The 23350-nt window shown below is 41.4% G+C and overlaps 1 long non-coding RNA gene across 1 annotated transcript in view; it reads left to right on the forward strand.

The window, feature by feature from the left end:
• LOC122461491 overlaps nucleotides 1-23350 on the forward strand; it is an 85121-nt gene that overhangs the window by 25975 nt on the left and 35796 nt on the right. The window contains exons 2-3 of the long non-coding RNA XR_006283423.1: nucleotides 20377-20440; nucleotides 21359-21567. This is a non-coding gene — a long non-coding RNA (uncharacterized LOC122461491). The remainder of the gene's footprint in view (nucleotides 1-20376; nucleotides 20441-21358; nucleotides 21568-23350) is intronic.

Here is a 23350-nt window from a genome sequence, read left to right on the forward strand (position 1 = left end):
AGCCACTTCATTAGCTTTTCTAGTTCCATCTTGAGCGTCTGGGTCCTTACGTCAGGCCCTGATCACTGCCCGCATTCTCCACCAGTTGTGACGGGTCCAGCACTGCAGCGCCCCTTTGTGGCAGAGGTGGATGGGTTGTCGGGGTCTCACCACTCCTATGCTCCCACGCCCGTCCTGTAAGGACGTTCCAATGTGGCCCAATGGCCAGTCTCCCTGTGCTCTCCCCTTAATCAGGGTAGTGGGATCTACCAGCTTGAGTCCATGTGTCACCCCGAGTATCGGACAGTGTGGCCCGACGGCCGGGTCCACATAAATTGCTCCCCACATTGGGGTAGTGCAGCTTAGCAGCCGGAGTCCATACAATCCCCCTTGCAAGTGGGGTAGTGCGGCCTAGTGGCTGGAGTCTATATAACTCCCTCTCAGGCGGCGAAGTGTATCCCAGTGGGTCCCAACCCAGGGCTTTGCTATTGGCGGGGTTTCCCCTTGCGCTTAGCTCAGCAGGGATCCGCCCGCAACACGCTGAGCGTCAGTGCAGCTTTGACGCTACCTGTCTCTAAGGTGCCCCTGGGTCACTTCCTACCCTCAGTGTCGCCTTCTCCACTCCTGGGGCCGGGGGGGTCCTCCAGTCCGTCCCCTCCGGCTGAAACCTCCGTCTTGGACGTCGGGTGCATCCCGGCTTGGCTGGCCCCTGGATCTAGGAGCTTTGGCTGTCCCTCCTTCAGAGCTGGCGGTGTGCCTCCTTCTCCGGTGGTCAGCCCAGACTGAGCACCTTTGCAAAGTTTTATACTTACTCCCCAGTTGGAGCATGGCCAGCAGGGCTTCTGGGGCGGGGCTTCCTCTGCCAGGCAGGAAGGGTTAACCCCCACGATACCAGTGTGGGGCGACTCTGCCCCATCACAGAGCCCTTAACTCTGGAATGCCCTCAACCTACTGTGGCTTGAGGAGTGATGCTGGAAATTGTTAGTCTTTATAGGCTAGCATGAGGTAGAATCATAATTGACATAGACTTATTAAATGTGGGGTTTTTTATTATTATTTTACGTGCATATATTGTGGAGCTGAGGATAGGCACCATTTGTAAATAGAAATATTTATAAGAAATAAACCATGCTAGGGTGTTGTCAATAGATCTTTTAAAGAAGCAAACTTTTGTGAAAAGGAGATGCCTAATATTTAAACCACTGAAAGTGCTAGCTAAAAGTCCAGAGGAGAGTTATTCTGCACTGTGGTAATGGAGGATATGAGAAGGTGCTTCACCCTGAATCTGTGGGTACTCAGAGCCATATGCAGAAACTTGGCCCATCATGACAAATGATTTCAGTTTTCACTAAGTGAGCGTCTGAGTATTATTTATGCTGACTCTCTCTCTCTCTCTGATAGCCACTGACCTCTTGGCAGTGAAGTATCTCTGAGTACAAATGAGTCACTTGAAGATGAGTCCAGGATTACTACTTGTGGAGAGCACCACTTAAAGACTCTGTTAGTAGTGAAGCTGAATGTTTGGGTTTTTTTTGCTGGATATTAAATAAACACCCATGACTGAACTGCCACAGAATTGGACATCAGTGGTGTCTGAGTAGAACCCATCCTGCCTGAAAATCAGAGCCTGAAAAATGTCTCTTCTCAGTAATTCTCTGGTTCTTGATAAAGGACATGATGATGACCAGATTGGATAGCAACCATCAGCTTCTGACTTGTTATGATTCCAGGCCAGAAAATGTTATGTCATCTCTGATACTTACAAATAAAAATATACATTAATGACTGAGAGATGTTGGAATTAAGCAGCAGCTAGTGTTGTGAAGGCAAAAAGTCATCAAAACCCAACTTGCTGTTTGCTCAGCCATCTGCAAACAAAATCATGGTGATCTTCTGTAATGCAGAGGGTATTATAAATGACTACAAACAACTTAAATCTCTAATACTGGGGATTACTGCAACAAATGAATCCAAAGCAGAAGGCTATTAGTGAGAAGAGCACAGGCAAACTTCAGCATTGTATGCTGCTGTTTCACCAAGCATTACAGACCCAGTGGAATAGGAGGCTGTAGTGTGTGAATCCCAGGAGCTTCCAGAATCCATACACATCTTGATCCTAACTAACTTCCACCTGTTTCATTGATTACAATTAAAGATGAAACCAACTCAGTCTTGTCCCAATCCTCTGCGATTTCATTATGAGCTCACAAATGTTTACACATACACAATACACAAATGTTTACAGTTGTTTTGGCCAATTTGTGCTGAGTTTAATACAAGTCTGGGCCAAGTTTGAGGGGAAAGATGGATTTTGGGGGTCATGTCATTGCTCTGGGACTTGGGGTTTAATTCCTGGTTTGGATGCAGACTTCCTGTGTGACTAAAATCTCTCATATTTTTCCCCCCCCCATTTTTAGAATGGAGATAACACTTCCTTTCCTCCATGCTTTTTTTTTTTATTTATCTGTTGATTTAACTCAAATAAAACACACACTGAACCAAAACTGAAAAGCTTGCGTGAACTTGAAACTGCAGATTTTTCTAAGACTTCTCTTTTCTTTGTGTTTCCGCACTATCACAAGAGTTTAATATGAGGTTATCTATTTTCATCACCTGATTCATACGATTAACATTTTAAAATTCACTAGAATGCTCACACAGCCCTCTAGTGGTTTCCAGAATCCTGAGTTATTTAGGGAATTAGCCTGGATATCTTTTTAATTTTTTTTATTAGTTTGGCAAGTATAGAATTTCTGAGTAGAAACTGGGGCGGATATGTTAAATATTAATGTAAAAAAACTGGAGTGGAGCTACAGTGAAAAATAAACTTTCTTTTCCTGTGTATTGGAAGTACCTCAGATAAGAAACTGATACACTGTGAACTGAACTAAAATATACATCTAAACCATTAAGTATATTCCCGGTCTCTTAATGGAGGAAAATATTCACCTTAGTAGGTAGAACTGGGCAATGAGTTCAGAAGTAGTAGGCCATAAAATACTGTATTTCTTCATAAGCACAGCAATCAAGCTTTGTCTATTATATGCTATTAATTATTTTTACTAGGTTTATTTTAGAAAGTGTGTATTTCATAAATGTCATTTTAGAAAAGCATTTGTGTGGAATCTGTCAATACATAGCTTCAACAAATTATCCTCCTATGTAACATTCATAAGCAGCTTTCTGGTTTGACGTTTCTGAACATGAAATTCATGAGTACGCAGGAAAAAAGGCAATTTTTTTTCAGTCTTTTCATTTGTCTATTCAATAAATCAGTTCTAACTGCTTGGGTTAGACATTATTTACTCAGAATAATCTGTCTCTCTTTTTAAATTTGAAGGCAACTATTAGCATTGGCAAAAATGGGATTTTTTTTTTTTTGGTCTTTTTTCCTTTCCCCCCCCACAGCCAACATTCAGGAATTTTTGATGCTAGTTTGTTTATGGTTGTCATTTTAGGATGGTAGTTTACATGCACAAACTGAGACATCTATTTCTATTAGTTTTTGTGAGGAATATGCAGATTTGATCCAGAGCAAACTTCAGCATTTCTATCCGTGAACAGTTTTTCCTGGAGTTAAAATATCAAAATTCCAACCCAACAACAAATCCTCACACATGAATCATTCCAACATTTAATTTTCTTTTTCCAAAGAATGCAGTTAACATGTAAAAATTAACATTTGTTTCTGTGAAACAAAACATTCTCTGAAATGCTTCCGGTTCTACGTGCAGAGCCCGATAAACAGGGAGAACTGCAGGATCTTACGGTGGGGAGGAATTTAGGTTATTAGGAACTGGGGAACCTTTTGGGAAAGGAGAATCTGTAGAGGAAGCATGGGTTTCACCTGACCCAAAATGTAACCAGATTATTGGCATGTAAAATTAAAAATGTCATAGAAGTTTTTAAACTAAGGGCTGGGGAAAGCCAACAGGCACAGAAGAGCATGCTGTTCGGAGAGAGACATCCCTTGGGTAGGCTTTATTAATGGGGATTCTCTGTATCCTAGTAAGAAGGCAAGGATGGAAGGTTATAAAGTACAGGTAGGAACTGAAGAGAAACAGTCAAATGAAAAGGAGTCCCATTCAATTATATCACATAATAGCAGACAGCTTAAAAAGTGACAAATGCGAGAAGTCTAAACACTGAGATGGGTAAACTTGAGTGCCTGATACTTAAGTGAGGATATTGATATAATCGGCATCGCAGAAACTTAGTGGAATGATGATAAACAATGGGACATGGTAATACCAGAGTACAAAAAATATAGGAATGACAGAGTAGGTCGTGCAGGTGGAGGGGAGTGGCACTACGTATGAAAAAAAGCATAGAGTAAAAATCTTAAATGAATCAAACTGTACCATAGAATCTCTATGGATAGAAATTCCATTCTTGTATAATAAGAAGCAGTAGGAATATACTACCAGCCACCTGACTGTGATTGCAAAATGCTCTGGGAGATTAGAGAACCTGTGATGTAAGAACGCAGGATTTCAACTATACCCATATTGACTAGGTACATGTCACCTAAGGATGGGATGCAGCGAGAGAGTTTTTTGGTACCATAAATGACTGCTGCTTGGAGCAGCTGGTCCTGCAACCCATAAAGAGAGAGGGGATTCTTGGTTTAGTCCAAAGTAGAGCAAAGGATGAACTGCTTGGTAATAGTGACAATAATAAATTTAACAGCCTTGGTGGGGGGGAGGGAGCACACCAAAGAAGCCCACCACAGTAGCATTTAGCTTCAGAAAGGGCAACTACAAAAAAATGAGGAAGCTAGTTAAATGCAAATTAAAAGGTACAGTCACAAAAATGAAAAGCCTACAAGCTACATGGAAAGTTTAAAAACACCATAATAGAGGCTCAGGTTAAATGTATACCCCCAAATAAAAAACCATAGTAAGAGGACCACAAAAGTGCCATCATAGCTACACAACAAAGGGGAAAAGAGTAGTTAGAGGCAAAAGAGGCATCCTTCAAAAATTGGAAGTTTAAATTCTACTGAGGAAAATAGAAAAGAGCATAAACTCTGGTTAAGTCAAGTGTAAAAGTATAATTAAGCAGGCCAAAAAAGAATTTGAAGAGCAACTTGCCAAAGACTCAAAAACTGACAGCAAAATATGTTTAAGTACATCAGAAATAGGAAGAGTGCCAAACAATCAGTGGGGCCACTGGACAATTGAGGTGCTAAAGGAGCATTCAAGGGCGATGAGGCCATTGCAGAGGAGCCAAATTAATTCTTTGCCTTTTTTCAGTGCAGAGGAAGTGAGGGCAACCTGAGCCAGTCTTTTAGGTGACAAATCTGAGGAAGTATTCCAGATTGAGGTGTCGATAGAGGAAGTTTTGGAACAAATTGATAAATTTAAACTGTAAGTCACCAGGACCAGATGGTATTCACCCAAGAATTCTGAAGGAACCCAAATATGAAATTGTAGAACTACTAACTGTGGTATGTAACCTGTCATTTAAATCCACTTCTGTACCAGATGACTGGTGGATAGCTAATATGACACCAATTTTTTAAAAAGATTCCAGAGGCAATCCTGGCAGTTACAGGCTGGTAAGCCTAACTTCAGTACCAGGCAAATTGATTGAAACAATAGTAAAGAACAGCATTATCAAACACCTAGATGAACACAATATGTTGGGGAAGAGTCAACCCAGCTTTCCTAAAGGGATATCATGCCTCACCAATCTGTTAGAATTCTTTGAGGATGTCATCAAATGTGGACAAAAATAATATAGCGCATATAGGGTATTTGGACTTTCAAAAAGCCTTTGACAAGGTCTCACACCAAAGGCTATTAAGCAAAATAAGCAGTCATGGGATAAGAGGGAAGGTCCTCTCATGGATCAGTAACTGCTTAAAAGACAGGGAACAACTGGTCAGTTTTCACAGCTGAGATAGGTAAACAGTGGGGTCTCCTAGGGATCGGTACTGGGATCAGTGCTGTTCAAAATAATCATAAATGATCTGGGAAAAGGGGTAAACAGTGAGGTGGCAAAGTTTTCAGACAACACAAAATTACTCCAGATTCATTAAGTCCAAAGCTGACTGTGAAGAATTACAAAGGGATCTCACTAAACTGGGTGATTGGGCAACAAAATGGCAGATGAAATTAAATGTTAACAAATGCAAACTAATGCACATAGAAAAACATCATCCCAATTATACATACCAATTGATGGGATCGAAATTAGATATTGCTACTCAAGAAAGAGATCTTGGAGTCATTGTGGATAGTTCTCTGAAAACATCCACTCAATGTGCAGTGGCAGTCAAAAAAGCTTATAGAATGTTAGGAATAATTAGGAAAGTGATAGATAATAAGACAAATATCATAGTGCCACAATATAAATCCATGGTACACTCACACTTTGAATACTGCATGCAGTTCTGGTCACCTCATCTCAAAAAAGATGAGGTGACCAGAATCAGAATTGGAAAAGATATAGAGAAGGGCAACAAAAATGATTGAGGGTATGGAACAGCTTCTGTATGAGGAGAGATTAAAAAGACTGGGACTTTTCATCTTGGAAAAAGACCACTAAGAGGGGATATGATAGAAGTCTATAAAATGGTGAATGATGTGGCGATAGTGAATAAAGAAGTGCTATTTACTCCTTCACATAACACAAGACTCAAGGGTCACCCAATGAAATTAAAACAAAAGGAAGTAGTTCTTCACACAATGCACACATAACCTATGGACCTTGTTGCCGGGGATGTTGTGAAGGCCAAAACTATAACGGGGTTCAAAAAAAGATTAGATAAGTTCTTGGAGAATAGGACCATCAGTGGCTATTAGCCAAGATGGTCAGGGATGCAACCTCATGCTCTTGGTATCCCTCGTCTCTGATTGCCAGAAGCTGGGACTGGACAACGGGATGGATCACTCAACGATTGCCTGGTCTGTTAATTCCCTCTGAAGCACCTGGCATAGGCCGCTGTCAGAAGACAGGATACTGGACTAGGTGCACCATTGCTCTGACCCAGTGTGGTGGTGGTTATGAAAAGGGAGAAAAAAATTGATACTAAAATTATGGAATATTTAGAGTCTCAGGAAAACTTCTTGACTAAACCAAATCCGTGATTTTGAAGTTTGAAATTTGCAAAGTCAGTGGGTCTGAGAAAAACTATAAAAATATTTTTTTCTCCCTGCCTCTTCACTTTCTGTTCCCTGCTGGGACAAGAAGAAGGAATACCAAAATACTGTTACAGAAATTACTCAGGTTGTATTTTTGAACATTCTTTATCAAGGAATTTCATGGAAAATCCTGGGTTTGTTTGACTTTTAGAAGGCCAAAGAGGTTTGGCTATATTTGAATGATCCAAACCTCTGAATGACATGATGTTTATCCATCAGTATGTTAAACCTAAAGGAGATATTAGTATCCCTTGAATCTAAATTATTTAACAAAGACTTCTGTGCAGTTACAACTCCTCACTGGATAATGGCCAATTCTTCCCGTTTTTCATAGAAACCATCTTAAGTATCTTGGATTTGGTAGATGCCCTATTTAATGTACAGGGAGAAACTGTGAAAATGAAGAATTCTGAGCAAAGGTCCCTAATAAACGTAAGCTGGAGGCCTTTGTGTTCCACACTGAATAAATGCATATGGTAAGTGCTTTGAATGGAGCCAGGAATGAAAGGGAATGATCTGCTGTCCCTGCTTGAAGAGATGTTTAGATGAGATTGGGGGGGGGGGGGGGGGGGGGACAAAAGAGAAAAGGTTTAAAGATCCAAGATGTTTTAGACCTCAAAGCTGGAAGCAAATGTAAATCTTAAGGTAGCAGTGCTTATGCTCTGATGTAACTGATTAGTAAGAAATGTATAACAAAAAAGTCATCTTTGTAATCTTTTGATTCTAATCTAAACTATTGCCACAAAATGAATGCCCTCGACTAATTCAACAGAGCCACAGTAAATGCACCAAAGAAAATGGAAAGAAATTAATAGAAACCTCTCTTGAGGTCAACCTGTCATAGAAACACAGCACAGTATCATTATAGGTTGTTAATGGCTCGCTGAACAACGGGTTTTATTTTATCCTCGAGTCTTCAGCAGATTCAAAGGAAACAAAGTACTGAAGGACCCTGTATCAGCATGTCATGGGAGCAACATGAAATTAACTAAACAATTTTTGTGTGTGTGAATAAAGGTCATCCCCTGAAATTTCAGTGGCCTCAGAATAAAAGGTAAAACTATAATGCTGTCTCAAACCATGTCCCCTTGCATTTCTAAATAAGCGGCAGGGAAGACTTCAAGTGCCAAGGTCCTGTCTTCATTGTCAAATATAGGACCTACATGATTAGAAAAGAAAAGTAGAAGAATATTCCTTGGTAGGGAATGCAAGATCCTAAATGAATATATTCCCATATTATCAGTGCGTCTCAAATTCATGATGCCAGAGCTAGAGATAACAAACTTACTCATTAATTATGTTAAGATTTTATTTATAAGGAAGATGCTTCATTTGGGTAAATTGTGCATGTGCTGAGTTACGAAAAAGGTCTCTAGCTGTCTATTTTAAAATAGTAGCTCTAGAAAGCCACCTTAACACAGATACTATTTTAGCTGGACAAATCTGAATTGTAATTTTGTGGCTAATTTAGCCAGAAATAATTGATTGTACTTATTTGCGTAGGAACTGAATGTAGAATCCTGGTGTTTCACATATTTCAATCCTGGTGTAGTTTTCTGTGACATATGAGATTTGATGGCTAAATTCGGCTCTCAGTACTAGTGGAGAAAGATCCTGATCCAAAACCCATTGAAATTGATGGGAGTCTACAGGGATCAGACCCTAACTCCATTGAGGCCAGTAGAGTTACTTTTAACTTTCAGCACACTGACTATGGAACAAATTCTTATCTGTTGTGATGAATTTCAGTTGTGTAAAGTTTTGGGTCAGACAATGCTGCTTATTTCCTGTAGAATCCCATGCTGGAGGCAGACCTTTGTAATAAGTAATTAGTTCATCCTAAATTAGTTGTTAATGCTTTAACATATAAAGAAATAATAGCACAGAGACTCAATAATAGTGGTGCTGACCATACTTTATCACTACATATATTTATTCTAATGGTCCCTCAGTGGCCATAGCCAAGATGGTCAGGGATGAAATCTCATGCTCTGGGTGTCCCTAGCCTCTGTCTGCCAGAAGCTGGGAGTGGATGATGGGATGGATGACTCGATGCTTGCCTGTTCTATTAATTCCCTCTGAAACACCTGGCAGTGGCTACTGTCAGAAGACAGGATACTGGGCTAGATGGACCATGGCCATTCTCAAGTAGATCACAAATGGTCTTGACTGAAGAAAAATAATTTCAAGATTTAGCACTCAATTTAAAATCAAACTGTATACTCTGATTAGAGAACAGCCATTTCTAGCCTCCACTGCAGGGTGAAAAACAAAGAATGGGAGGGCTTTGCCAAGTCAGTGTGGAGAGCACCATTGAAATGGGGGCATATAAATGTTTACAAGGAGACCAGATAATTTGCGGCATGCACTGCATCAAAGGAGAAGAAAAAGAGCAATCTTCTTTAGAACAAGAACAGAAAGTCCCATATGCTCTCACTTCTTGAAAACATCTTTCTCAATGCATGTAAAGGTTGGAGGAGTGTGTCTTTTATTATTTATTCCTGGCCGGGAGTATGAATATATCTCAGGTTGGAGAAGTATTTTGTGTTGACTGGCATATGTGACTGGAGTGAGACAAAGAGAGGAGTATGGATAATTCCATTGTTTGCTTCCTGTGACTGAATGGACAAAAGCATTAGAATGCTGGAGAAGCAGTTTCATAGACATCCTGGCTTGAGGGACAAAAGTAACCAGTGTCTTCCTGGGAACTGGGTAGTGATCAATGGCTCCATGTCTAGTTGGCAGCCGGTGTCAAGTGGAGTGCCCCAGGGGTCGGTCCTGGGGCCGGTTTTGTTCAATATCTTCATAAATGATCTGGAGGATTGTGTGGATTGCACTCTCAGCAAATTTGCGGATGATACTAAACTGGGAGGAGTGGTAGATACGCTGGAGGGCAGGGATAGGATACAGAGGGACCTAGACAAATTGGAGGATTGGGCCAAAAGAAATCTGATGAGGTTCAATAAGGATAAGTGCAGCGTCCTGCACTTAGGATGGAAGAACCCAATGCACAGCTACAGACTACGGACTGAATGGCTAGGCAGCAGTTCTGCAGAAAAGGACCTAGGGGTTACAGTGGACGAGAAGCTGGATATGAGTCAGCAGTGTGCCCTTGTTGCCAAGAAGGCCAATGGCATTTTGGGATGTATAAGTAGGGGCATAGTGAGCAGATCGAGGGACGTGATTGTTCGCCTCTATTCAACATTGGTGAGGCCTCATCTGGAGTACTGTGTCCAGTTTTGGGCCCCACACTACAAGAAGGATTTGGATAAATTGGAGAGGGTCCAGCGAAGGGCAACAAAAATGATTAGGGGGCTGGAACGCATGACTTAGGAGGAGAGGCTGAGGGAACTGGGATTGTTTAGTCTGCAGAAGAGAAGACTGAGGGGGGATTTGATAGCTGCTTTCAAATACCTGAGAGGTGGTTCCAGAGAGGATGGTTCTAGACTATTCTCAGTGGTAGAAGAGGACATGACAAGGAGTAATGGTCTCAAGTTGCAGTGGGGGAGGTTTAGGTTGGATATTAGGAAAAACTTTTTCACTAGGAGGGTGGTGAAACACTGGAATGCGTTACCTAGGGAGGTGGTAGAATCTCCTTCCTTAGAAGTTTTTAAGGTCATGCTTGACAAAGCCCTGGCTGGGATGATTTGATTGGGGATTGGTCCTGCTTTGAGCAGGGGGTTGGACTAGATGACCTCCTGAGGTCCCTTCCAACCATGATATTCTATGATTCTAACTAAGAAGGAAGAGCGAGAATTTTAAAAGCCCAACAATAATAGGTGATTTGACAAGTCACAGTTATAACCACAAAGATCATTCCCATAACATTTGAGAAAATGAAACCTGCTTGGAGCCCCCTCATCAACACATATACACCCTCAATTAAAACAATGCCCCTGATAGCAGGCAATATAATCTGCATTTTATTTCACTCAGGAGCAAAATAACAAGTTACTCAGGCCTGCGGCACTCATGAGTGATATGGGCCGTGTAATATCCTTTCCATTGAGTTTCCTATTATTAAGCTTGAAATAAGGAGTTCAGAATTAACTGTGACAATGATTTTATCTAGTGTTAGCATCACCATTAGCGTTTGCAGTTTACTGCTAATAAAACTTTAAATTTGCTATTACTTGTAATAACCTTCTTGCCACCTTAGTTGTAGAAATTAGACAAAGAACCCTGCCAAAATGTGGCTAATGAAATTTTCTAGAAGCCTGGCAGAGCTGGCTAGTAATACTGACCATTATTTACAACCTGATAATACAATAAGGTATGATATTCTGGTCTTCAGCTGATGAATTTGAAGCACCTGTTTCTTATACCGGGCATTAGTGTCCACTCTTCACATGTGCAGCTGACCAGCAGTACCTGTATTCACTGTCAGGTGGGATGTTTAATTATAAAGATTGTCTTTGCCACCTGACAGTTCATTTTCAAAGAAATATGTATGGGTAAGTAGAGTTAATTTAACAATTGTCCAAAGACCTTGTGATGGAATCAGAGTTAATGATGAGCAGGCCTCAAAAAGTTTCAGGCCCTGTCAGTATCCCCCCCCCCGCCAAAAGTCTGGATATTTACAGTGTGTTATCCTGATCTCAGTTATACTGGTGTAAATCAGGAGTAACTATACTGAAATCAATGGAACTACCCTGCAGTGAAACTAGTGGGAGTGAAGTTAGAATTAGACCCACAGTATCCAAAACTTGTCTTATCCTTTTAAAATCTTTTCCCATCCATAGCTTTTCAAATGTCTTGGGTGAAATCCTGGCCCCAGTGAAGTCAATAGCATTGAATTCAGTAGGGACAGGATTTCCCCCCCTATATGTCTAACACAATCTAATCCAGAAGCACAGACCGTTTTCTAAATATGAGTGGAATTCACATAGGATTTAATGATAGGCATACCACTGAAAAGTCAAAGGCCAAACACTTGGGGTTGGTTCTGGGCTAATCTACACCTGTGTGACTCCACTTATACGTGATTTACAGTAGTGGAAATGAGAGACTAAGGACTACTAGGTGCTAACTTGTAGTGGCAAGCAGCATAATATCTGAGGAGTAGTACCCTGAGGCATCATAACCCAGGCAACAATTAGGGACTAGAATGCAAGAAGAGTAAGTGACTGAGCCAGTGGTGATGCTAATGTAGCCTGTATTTCTATTTGTTTGTTTGGTTTTTTTATTATCTCTCCCTCACACACATCATCACTTTGGGGTAATTGTCCTTGTTGATGAAGGAAAAAGCGAGTTTGTTGGAAAAAAATTGCTGAAGCATGATAGGATGTTTCAGGGAAGAGAATTCAGGTGGCTGAATTGAAGCTAGCTCAGAGCTGAGAATGGAAGACACAAAAAGGATTGGTCAGTGGAGGTTCAGGCACTTCTCGCTGCTAATCTACAATATCACCACTACTCAGCAACATACACGGTAGGCTGAGCAGTTATGGGGAGAAAATTTACGTTTAGATGGTCCCAAATCAATTGTGAAATTTGAAGTGAAGTTAAGGAATTGATGTATATTAGGTATTGCACTTTCCTTTTTGATCACTCTTTCGCCCACTTTCTTAGGCTTCTAATTTGGGCTTTGTACCTGAGAACTGTTTTCAGCACCAACTGTCCATTTTATCCTCCATTACAACAACACCTCATTCGAATGCTCCCAAGGGTTGGCTCGCAAGGATACTGTTGTGGTAATGATGCAGTACACCGCATAAAAATATGCGGCTTCAATGCTTTGAGCAGATGCTGTAGTTCTTAGTCTGTTTTATTCTCCAACATACTAAATTTTTTTCATTTTTAAATAATGTAACTAAGTTGCTCAAAAACATGACTCTGCCTGGATACCTAGCCTCATTACCCTGATACATCATCACAGAGCAATCCCAGCAGTGATGATGATGATGATGAGAGGTGTAATATATTATCTTACAAAGTTCTGCTGTTGCTCTGCTCAGCACTGCTGTCTAGAAGCCAGCACTCCCAGCAGCAATGTGCTGATAGAAAGTGGATGTAAATGTTGATAGATAAGCTTGGATGCTTCTTGAGGGATTCCTCAACTGTGAAGAAATATTTAATTGGAGGGGCAGCAATTCCAGCCCTGGAGCTCTGTTAACGCTAATACGCATAATAAAAATACATTGTAAAATATTACAAATCTCTTCTAATTGGCACAAGGCAATGCACTTGTCATACTCCCAGGTTCAAGGGACAGCTCTGAATTCTCCTTTGAAATCGCTTCAGGTAGAGCTTGCATATGATCTCTGACATGGTTTCAGAGAGGGGATAGAAAGCTTTGTCCTTGGTATCTTCACATGCAAAATATGTTTTTCTTGTTAAGAAAACCCCCTATGTCCTCTGCTTCCTCTGCAGAGGAGAAGAGTGCTGGGGGAGAGGTAGGGATGTTAGCAACATTTTGTCACTCACATTAATGCATCCTGGATTTCCAACAGTTTTACTCTATGTAAATCTTTCAGTCAAAGCACATGGGAAATCAATGGGACTATTCACATGTGTGAATTTGCAGGATCAGGGGTGAGTGGGAGCAAGTCTGCCCTCAGGTACACCCATGCAACCCTGGAGAAATCACTATACTCTGGCCTATGCACATTTCTGCTTTTTAATTAAAAGATCTTTTTCTAGAGCTGGGAAAAGCAGTACTGAAAATTACCATCAACGCTACTTTCAGATCTTTCAAGATCGGACATAAGTCTCCAGTAATTTTTTTTTTTTTTGCAACAGTTTCCAAAATAGGTATGGATCTTTATAAATTGTTATCTGCATGGTATATATGTGGTAGTTTTTTCTATGCAAGTGGATACAACCCTTCAAAATATATTGTGTATCTTTGAATATCTCACCGATGCTCCCACATATTAATCTCCTTCAGAACTAATCCTAACATTCCAAACCTCTGAGCACCTTCAACCAGCTGCCATTTAAATAGAAAAATCAACGTGACAGATTTTTTCCCTTCTTTCCCCCAAAGTGTGACATTTCTACTCTAAAACTAGTCAGATGGAATGGGTGGTGATCAGCCCTGCCCAAGTGGGGTCTAATATCCTGTAGCCAGAGCAGGGCCAGAGAGGCCATTCCTAGAGCCCCAGCTCTTGGAGGGTATGATATCTGAATTTTAGCTTTCAATTAAAAAAAAAAAAAACCCTCATGATTGTGAAGCAAAGCTTAAAAACGTGAACCAAGTGTAACCAGCAAAGTGTTGTCTCAGTCTGCCTCAATAGTTCTGAGTAGTGTAAATTACACTGAGTTTCATCAGGATGTTAATTCCATGACCTCCTGCTCTGTGGGGCTATCATCATAGCAGAATACTCTGTGCAAGGCAAAAGTGCAGCATACATACTCACCCAAGCAGGGACACCCTGGCAACTAGGGAATATACTACCCCCTTCTGCACCCTCCCCCCCACCTGTTTCCAAAGGGGGGGGGCTCTATTGTTCCCAAGGGAAGGAGGGACCCCGGCACTTCTGGGGAGAAGGAGCCCGCATGCACCTGCCACTGGAATAATAAACAGAAAGATTGAATGGTCTCGAGGCCTCTAATAATAGAAATAGGATGAAGTTTAATAATATGAAATGCAAGGTCATGCACGTAGGGACTAATAACAAGAATTTCTGCTATAAATCAGTGGAAAGTGACAGAGGAGGAAAGAGACCTAGGTGTGCTGGTCAATCACCGAATGATTGAGCCACCATTGTGATGCGGCTGTGAAAAAGGCAAATGTGATGCTAGGATGTGTTACATGAGATAGAGATAGAGAAATGTTAATGCTATTGTACAAAGCACTGGTAAGACCTCATTTGGAATACTGTGTACAATTGTGGTGAGCCATGTTTAGGTTTGGAAGGATTTTTGTTGGCAAATGTTGTAAAGATTTTAAGCTCCCTGCCCCCCTGACAAAAAATGTTGATAATCATTCAAATTTGCAAATAGGCAAAATAAGAAAAATTATGCCTGAGATCTTATAGAGTTTAAGGCTACTTACTTTGTATGGTTTGATGTGTGATTTGACAATTTGTGTTTTAATGATCATAAAGCTTAAACTTTTTGAATCTCAACATCTACTGTCATTAAATAATTTTTGTCTGATCCCTCATCGTTTCCCGCAACTGTGAAAATTTAAATTGAAAAAGTGCTTAAAAATAAACATCAATATTATCTGTCAGTTATCAAAAATAAGTCTAATTGTGCCAAGCCTACCCATGTTCAAGAAAAATAAATTCAAATTGGAACAGGTGCATAAAAGGGCTACAGGATGATTGGGGAGAAAAGAGCCTTCCCCATGAGAGGATACTAAAAGAGCTTGGCTTGTTTAGACTAGCAAAAAGATGTCTGAGGGAGAATATGATTGCTCTGTAAATATGTCTGGGGGTTACCACCCAGGAGGGAGAAGAGCTATGTAAGCTAAAGGAAAATGCTGGCACAAGAGCAAATGGGTATAAGCTGTCCACAAATTAATTTACATTGGAAATTTAGTAGAAGGTCTCTAACCATCAAGGGGGTGAGGTTCTGGAACAGTCTTCCAATTGGAGTTGTTGGGGCAAACAATCTAATTAGCTTAAAAATAGAGCTTGAGTGGGATTGTAAAATGCGATTGCCCAGGGAGGAAGAGGCAGAGAAGGCAAGCTGGTGGGATTGGCAGCGCTGGGGGTCCCTTCTGATTCATGTATTATGTTCCTAAAATCTCATGCTTCAGGGCTTCAGCTGTAGGGTTCAGAAGGAATTTTCCCCCAAAAGTAAATTTCTGTCTGCTTCCTGTGAAGCATTAGAGAGGGCCACAGCTGGAGACAGAACATTGGACAGGGTGGGCTGGTGCTCTGAGACAGTACTGAGAATTCTTTCTCAGGGGTTGATAATTGGTTGGTGTCTGTTACTGACATGCTCAGGGTTTAATTGATTGCCATATTTGAGGTTGGAAAGAAATTTTCTCCCAGATGAGATTGGCAGGGACCTTGTAATTTTCACATTCTTCTGCCGTGTGGGGCATGGATCACTTGCCAGGATCACTTGGGTATATTTCACTAAATCAGTTTCTTGCCATTGCAGGGGCCTTGGACGTTGACATAGCTCTGTCCCTCCTGTTCTTTGCCTGTGGCACATGCTAGTGGAGTTTCCTGAGGGCTGTAATTCTGTGAGCTAATTCTCGTTGCTGTGCTTGGTGTCAGCTAGGTTTGGTCTCCATGTCTTTCACCATGAAACAAACTGCAAAATCTAGGACCAGGTTCACCTATGACTCCAATCTCTTTAAACAACGAAACCGCTGAATCAGTTTCCAGCATTTGCTATCTGGGTTCTATACTTACCAGCTCCTCCAATTCTCACATGGAGGTTCTCCATCAAATTGGCATTGCAACATTTGCCAGGGGCTGTTTACAATGGATATGGAATCAACATAATCTTAGTATGACAACCAAGTTCAGGATTTATTCGGGCTGTATCCTTCCCATACTATTGTATGGCTGTGAAACAGGGACACTACGCCGCGTAGACTAGACAAAGCTGAAGGCTTTCCACACAAAATGTCAAAGTCTTTTATTGGGCATAAAGTGGAATGACTTCATCTGTAATGCAGATGTCTGTGGTCATTCGGCTCTACAGACAACTGGGGTCATTATCTGGAGGCAACTCCTTATGCTTTTTGGACATGTCACAGGGATGCCACAAGACAATCCAGCAAGCGCCATTCTCTCCAGGTGGCTTGTAACATCCGGCATAAAATTCCACCAACCGAAGGGTGGAGGCAGCCCAGAGGCAGACCCCTTATTACATGGGTTCATCAAGTCTGTTCCCATGTTGGACTCTCAGGCCGTCAAGGCTTCACGGTTGTGCAGGAGTGGACCAAATGGCGAATGATCACTACGGCCAACTGTCTGGCTAAGCGTTGAAGAGGAAGAGAAGAACTCTGGTTGTTGTGCTTGGTATGGGGCTGGCTAGATAGTGTTGTGGCATGTGATCGCAGGAGGTCAGACTAAATGATCTGGTGATCCCTTCTGGCCTTAAACTCTGTGACTCTAAATGGGGGACAGGGCCATGGTTTAGGGGTGGGATCATGAGCACAGAGTCATGGGGGACCCAGTCTTCATTGTGTTCCTATGGCTTCTGGTTGGCATAATCTGGCCCTGAGACTCAGAGCTTCATACCATTTGTAGTATCTTACTGACAAGCAGAGTGGTGTCAAGATAAACCTTTTATTATGAACAGAAACGAGGTAACTCTCTTTCTACTACTCTGTGCAGCCTATGACTACCCTGTCTTGGGTTTCTTTGTTTCTGCCTCTCTAAGAAATGTGTCCCAAGAAAGCAAAGACTGCATCTAGGGTGTACACAAAGTGCTGCCATCTCTTCATGGGAGAATAACATGAGGCGGAAAGGAGTCCAGGAGAGCTGGCTGTATTTTAAAGAATCCTTATTGAGGTTGCAGGAACAAACCATCCCGATGTGTAGAAAGAATAGTAAATATGGTAGGTAACCAGCTTGGCTTAACAGTGAAATCTTTGCTGATTTTTAAACACAAAACAGAAGCTTACAAGAAGTGGAAGATTGGACAAATGATCAGGGAGGAGTATAAAAATATTGCTCAGGCATGCAGGAGTGAAATCAGGAAGGCCAAATCACACCTGGAATTGCAGCTAGCAAGGGATGTTAAGAATAACAAGAAGAGTTTCTACAGGTACATTAGCAACAAGAAGAAGGTCAGGGAAAGTGTGGGCCCCGTATTGAATGGGGGAGGCAACCTAGTGACAGAGGATGTGGAAAAAGCCAATGTGCTCAATGCTTTTTTTCGCCTCTGACTTCATGAACAAGGTCAGCTCCCAGACTACTGCACTGGGCAGCACAGAATGGGGAGGAGGTGACCAGCCCCCTGTGGAGAAAGAAGTGGTTCGGGACTATTTAGAAAAGCTGGACGAGCACAAGTCCATGAGACCGGATGTGTTGCATCCGAGGGTGCTAAAGGAGTTGGCGGATGTGATTTCAGGGCCATTGGCTATTATCTTTGAAAACTCATGGCAATCGGGCAAGGTCCTGGATGACTGGAAAAAGGCTAATGTAGTGCCCATCTTTTAAAAAAGGGAAGGAGGAGGATCCAGGGAACTACAGGCCAGTCAGCCTCACCTCAGTCCCTAGAAAAATCATGGAGCAGGTCCTCAAGGAATCAATTCTGAAGCACTTAGAGGAGAGGAAAGTGATCAGGAACAGTCAGCATGGATTCACCAAGGGCAAGTCATGCCTGACTAACCTAATTGCCTTCTAAGATGAGATAACTGGCTCTGTGGATGAGGGGAAAGCAGTGGATGTGTTATTCCTTGACTTCAGCAAAGGTTTTGATATGGTCTCCCACAGTACTCTTGCCAGCAAGTTAAAGAAGTATGGGCTGGATGAATGGACTATAAGGTGGATAGAAAGCTGGCTAGATTGTCTGGCTCAACGGGTAGTGATCAATGGCTCCATGTCTAGTTGGCAGCCGGTATCAAGTGGAGAGCCCCAAGGGTCAAAAGAAAAGGGACCAAAAGAAATCTGATGAGGTTCAACAAGGACAAGCGCAGAGTCCTGCACTTAGGATGGAAGAATTCCATGCACTGCCTCAGACTAGGGACCGAGTGGCTAGGCAGCAGTTCTTCAGAAAAGGCCCAAGGCGTTATGGTGGATGAGAAGCTGGGTATGAGTCAACAGTGTGCCCTTGTTGCCAAGAAGGCTAACGGCCTTTTCGGGCTGTATAAGTAGGAGCATTGCCAGCAGATCGAGGGACGTGATCATTCCTCTCTATTTGGCATTGGTAAGGCCTCATCTGGAGTACTGTGTCCAGTTTTGGGCCCCACACTACAAGAAAGATGTGGAAAAATTGGAAAGCATCCAGTGGAGGGCAACAAAAATTATTAGGGGGCTGGAGCACATGACGTATGAGGAGAGGCTGAGGGAACTGGGATTATTTAGTCTGCAGAAGAGAAGAATGAGGGGGGATTTGATAACTGCTTTCAACTACCTGAAAGGGGGTTCCAAAGAGGATGGATCTAGACTGTTCTCAGTGGTACCAGATGATAGAACAAGGAATAATGGTCTCAGGTTGCAGTGGGGGAGGTTTAGGTTGGATATTAGGAAAACTTTTTCACTGGGAGGGTGGTGAAACACTGGAATGAGTTACCTAGGGAGGTGGTGGAATCTCCTTCCTTAGAGGCTTTTAAGGTCAGGCTTGACAAAGCCCTGGCTGGGATAATTTAGTCGGGAATTAGGTCCCGCTTTGAGCAGGGGGTTGGACTAGATCTCCTGAGGTCCCTTCCAACCCTAATATTCTATGATTCTATGATACACTTCCTGGAGGACTTACTCTGTAGCATATCTTCCCTTTTTTAGATCCCTTTCTAAATTACTGACTGAACTAAAACACTATTAAGTTAAAGTATGAAACTATTACACATACAATAACTAATTTAACTCTTCAGGTTGCCGAAACACAGCCCTAAGGTACTCGATCACTCTCTCTTAGGGCATTTCAGCAATTTTCTCAATCTGTGTTGCAAACCCTCTTTAGTCAAATCCTTGTCTATTACAGACTATTCAGTCTCGTGGCCAATGATGGTTATTTTGTGAATTGTTTTCAACCTGTATGTCTGTTCTCATTTCAATTGGCGAAATTGTCAGGTATCTTGAGCAGATGCTTACAATTCCCTCATAAGATTTTGCTTTCATCTGTGATCATGGAGTATGAATGAGGTGACTCCTCTTTGATCTCTGTAGCTTTGACTGGCCAATGCATCTTGCCAAGTCTTTGTTTTCTAACTGCAGAAGAGGTCTTGCTCCTTTATTGTAAAGATTTATCTGATTGTACTTTCCCAATCTTTTCCTAACTCTCACAGGCTGTTTGGTCATCCACTGTTTTTTGACTCATGTCTGATGATCAAGTATTTATACATCTGTTGTAGCGGAATGCAGCGGGTGACTTTTTCCATTGCAGTGATGTAGCTCTATAGTACAGTAGTGCTAACCGTGAATCTTCCCTTATATGCATTGCTTTTCTGAGCAAGTTCTTCACTTTATGTACTCCACAGTCTGCTAATCCATTGACTCTCCCAGCCCTGAAATTGTTCCTCTAGTATAATCTTTTGAAGATGCTTTTGACTCTTCCACTTTCCTATGCTTCTCACATCTCCATTTCCGTTTCTGTAATTACATTGTACCCTAGTGTTCATCTTGTGGGTCACATTTGTGCACATTTTTAATTAGCCCATTTTTCAAATTTCCAGCATCCTCCAGCTGTGCTTGAGAACAGCTCTTCCACTTCACTTGAGGAATCCATTGCTGCACCAGGTACATGTATTTTCCTGCTTTGCCTGAGCATCTTAACATAATGGTGGGTGTATTTTTACTTTTTATTTAGTATTTGTTTGAATTCTGGGCATTTCCTATACTCATGCTCTTTGCCATATCTCTGGCATTGTTTTCTGCTTTCCATGTTTTTGTCCTTGGCCAGTTTAAGTTCTGTGAACTTTTCCCTTGTTGGTTTAGCTGTAGTATGCAAAGTCATGTGATCTGAGCCTTTCTGTTGGATTTTGGTTTGTGCTTCTGTTTGTTCTGCTGTTTGGCATGTGCATATCACCCTTTCTCAGTGTCAGATCCATCTCCCTCAGTAACCATTCATGGATTTATTTATTGTTACACTCCAGTCAATCTGGTCTTTGATGAGCAAATCTTTTCATATTGTATGTTCACAGGACTGACTTTTAATTTTAAGTCTGTGAGAAGCTCCTCTATTGTTTCCCCTTCATTTTGTGTTCTCATCTTGACCATATATATCTCAAACATTTTTCATTATGTCTGCAAAGCTTTCCTCTTCCCCCACCCCAGTCTGTATAAAATGTATTGTATACTTCATTGTCCGCCGCTGTTAAGAGCGGAGCAATCTTCCGCTCATCCTCCATTTTATTTGTCCCTGTGGCTTTCATATACAGCTCAAATTGCTGTTTGAACCTTTTCCAGGCATATTCAGCATTTCTTCTGATTCTAAGGGCTGGTGGGAGAATTACATGCAGTTGCACAGGCTCTGTAGTAGCTGTTTCAATGTTACACTCACTGGTTCTTCTAGCATGCTGTGCCTTCCTCTCCTGGTATCATGTAGTATCTTTATTATGAACAGCAACTATGTACATAAATGAGGTAACTAACTTCCTACTACTGTGTGAAGCTGTAGCTTGCAACTGCCTGTGCTTGTCATCTTTGTTTCTGCAGCAGCAGGTAGAAACCCAAAGACTGCATGAAGATTATACAGGAAATGCTGCATCTCTACATTTCCAAGAGGGCCTATTTTATAGCACTCCATTGGAAAGAGGATAATCCTAACTTCCCATCTGGTCCAGCACTTCATCATAGCCCTGGAAATTCCTGAGATGGCTGACCTTAAAATGATGACATTGTTATGAATAGAAGAGCTATTTTAGGTAAGTTTTAGAGGTTTCACGGTAACTAAGGGAACACAAACATCATCAACTTTAGAAGCACTGGAACTTCCCAATGCGTTCATTTTCTTTACTGTGTTGCCATTGGATTTATAATTTAAACTTCCAGAGCATCAATGATCCTGTGTTTAAAAGACAAACTTCACTGTGTAATGACATACCACTAAACCCTAATTCAGTTTTTGTGTTTTGTTTCATTTTGTGGCTCATTTCTTGCTCTGCACTCCTAAGATCTTCAGCTCTCTGCTTTCTTCCTAAGTCAGAAATGAATTTTTTAAATAAGCACTTGTACTTTGAACCATAACATAAAATACAGAGCTGAAATAAAAAGAAGGTAAATTACTTTAGTGCTCTGCAAAGAAACTTTCACTTGGCTATTTCCTGTTGTTTTGAAACTCTAAAAATCAATATAGAAACATATCATATTCTGAAGGCAGGTCATCTGTGCACTAGGTGTTTGTAAAGTCAGCTTTGAAGGGGATACTTATGCCCTCCTGACATGAATCTACAGGTTTTTGCACTAAGTGTTCCGATGAAACTACATTTTGCTCTGGCTGCCCATCTCAATGGTTATTACTTTTTACTGTTTCAGACTTCCATCTTCTATAGATTCACTGATAGATCAATATGACAGAAGTAAGATAAAAGTCAGTTAGCGCTACATGTCCATAAGTCTGAAGCCTCAGAAAGCATTTCTCAAGACAAAAAGGATGTACCTTCTGACAGAAACTGCACACACTACTGATCTGTTATATGTCCTGAGAGTTTTCTTCTAGCTTTGTTCTGAACCAGTGATGTGTCTGAACATCTTTCTTAATTTTGAGATCCTCCTGGTCTTTCCACAAATTTGGAATGAATATTTTCCCCAGGGGACAAGAGATTTGAAAATAGTCTCCAATTCTGAAAGAAGAGACGAGAACACATTGGCTATTAGATGGAAATAGTAAAGAAGTGTGCTGACATGCTATGTTTCCTAACCAGAAGCAAGTGCAATATGCTATAAAATAAATGGAGGTTCAAAGTCAGCATGACATTTTTGCAACATTTAAGCAGGTGGTGTTGAAATAAAGAGCTAGGCTTGGGTTGAATGAAAAACTCAAGAACTCCAATCTGCTTGTAAACACCAGCTGCTTGAAGATAGGTAGTAAATTTCTGTAATATGAATGCCTTTAGCTGTTGCCTGGTCCAAATCCAACCTTATAACCAGACAAAGTGGTTCCCAAGCTTAAAGATTAAATAACATAGGGGTTACATGTACACTGAACCTGGGAGGATGCTTCCCAGGGCAAGTAGATGGACAATGTAGCTGTGACAAAGCTAGAACCCTAAAAATAGCAGTGTAGCTGGGTATAGTACAATGTTGCTTTAAAACTAATCCACCTGCACCCCCGGGTATGTACTTAGGAGGTTAACTGAAGCTGCTGCCTGTTCTAGCTGCAGCTACATGGCTATTTTTAGCATGCTAGCTCAAGCAGAACTAGCGCTTGTCTGTCCACTCTCACTGGGAAGTACCTCCCCAGCTGTAGTGCAGATGCACTCATAGAGACATATCCTAGTCTTAATAGAAAAGAGGACAAACGTTAATGAAACTGTTGGACTAATAAACAGAATATTGATCCTGATCTTTAAAAATAGCCTCCAATTATGCATGGATTTTCTGCCAATATTTCCCCATAGTGTTCCTCCTTAGTCTATGATGAATCCCATGTTTCATATGTGAACCTGCAGCAGAGCAGGGGATGAGGGTCTGGAGAATCTATTCATT

Source organism: Chelonia mydas, chromosome 8, assembly GCF_015237465.2.
Source record: "Chelonia mydas isolate rCheMyd1 chromosome 8, rCheMyd1.pri.v2, whole genome shotgun sequence".
NCBI classification, from domain to species: Eukaryota; Metazoa; Chordata; order Testudines; family Cheloniidae; genus Chelonia; species Chelonia mydas.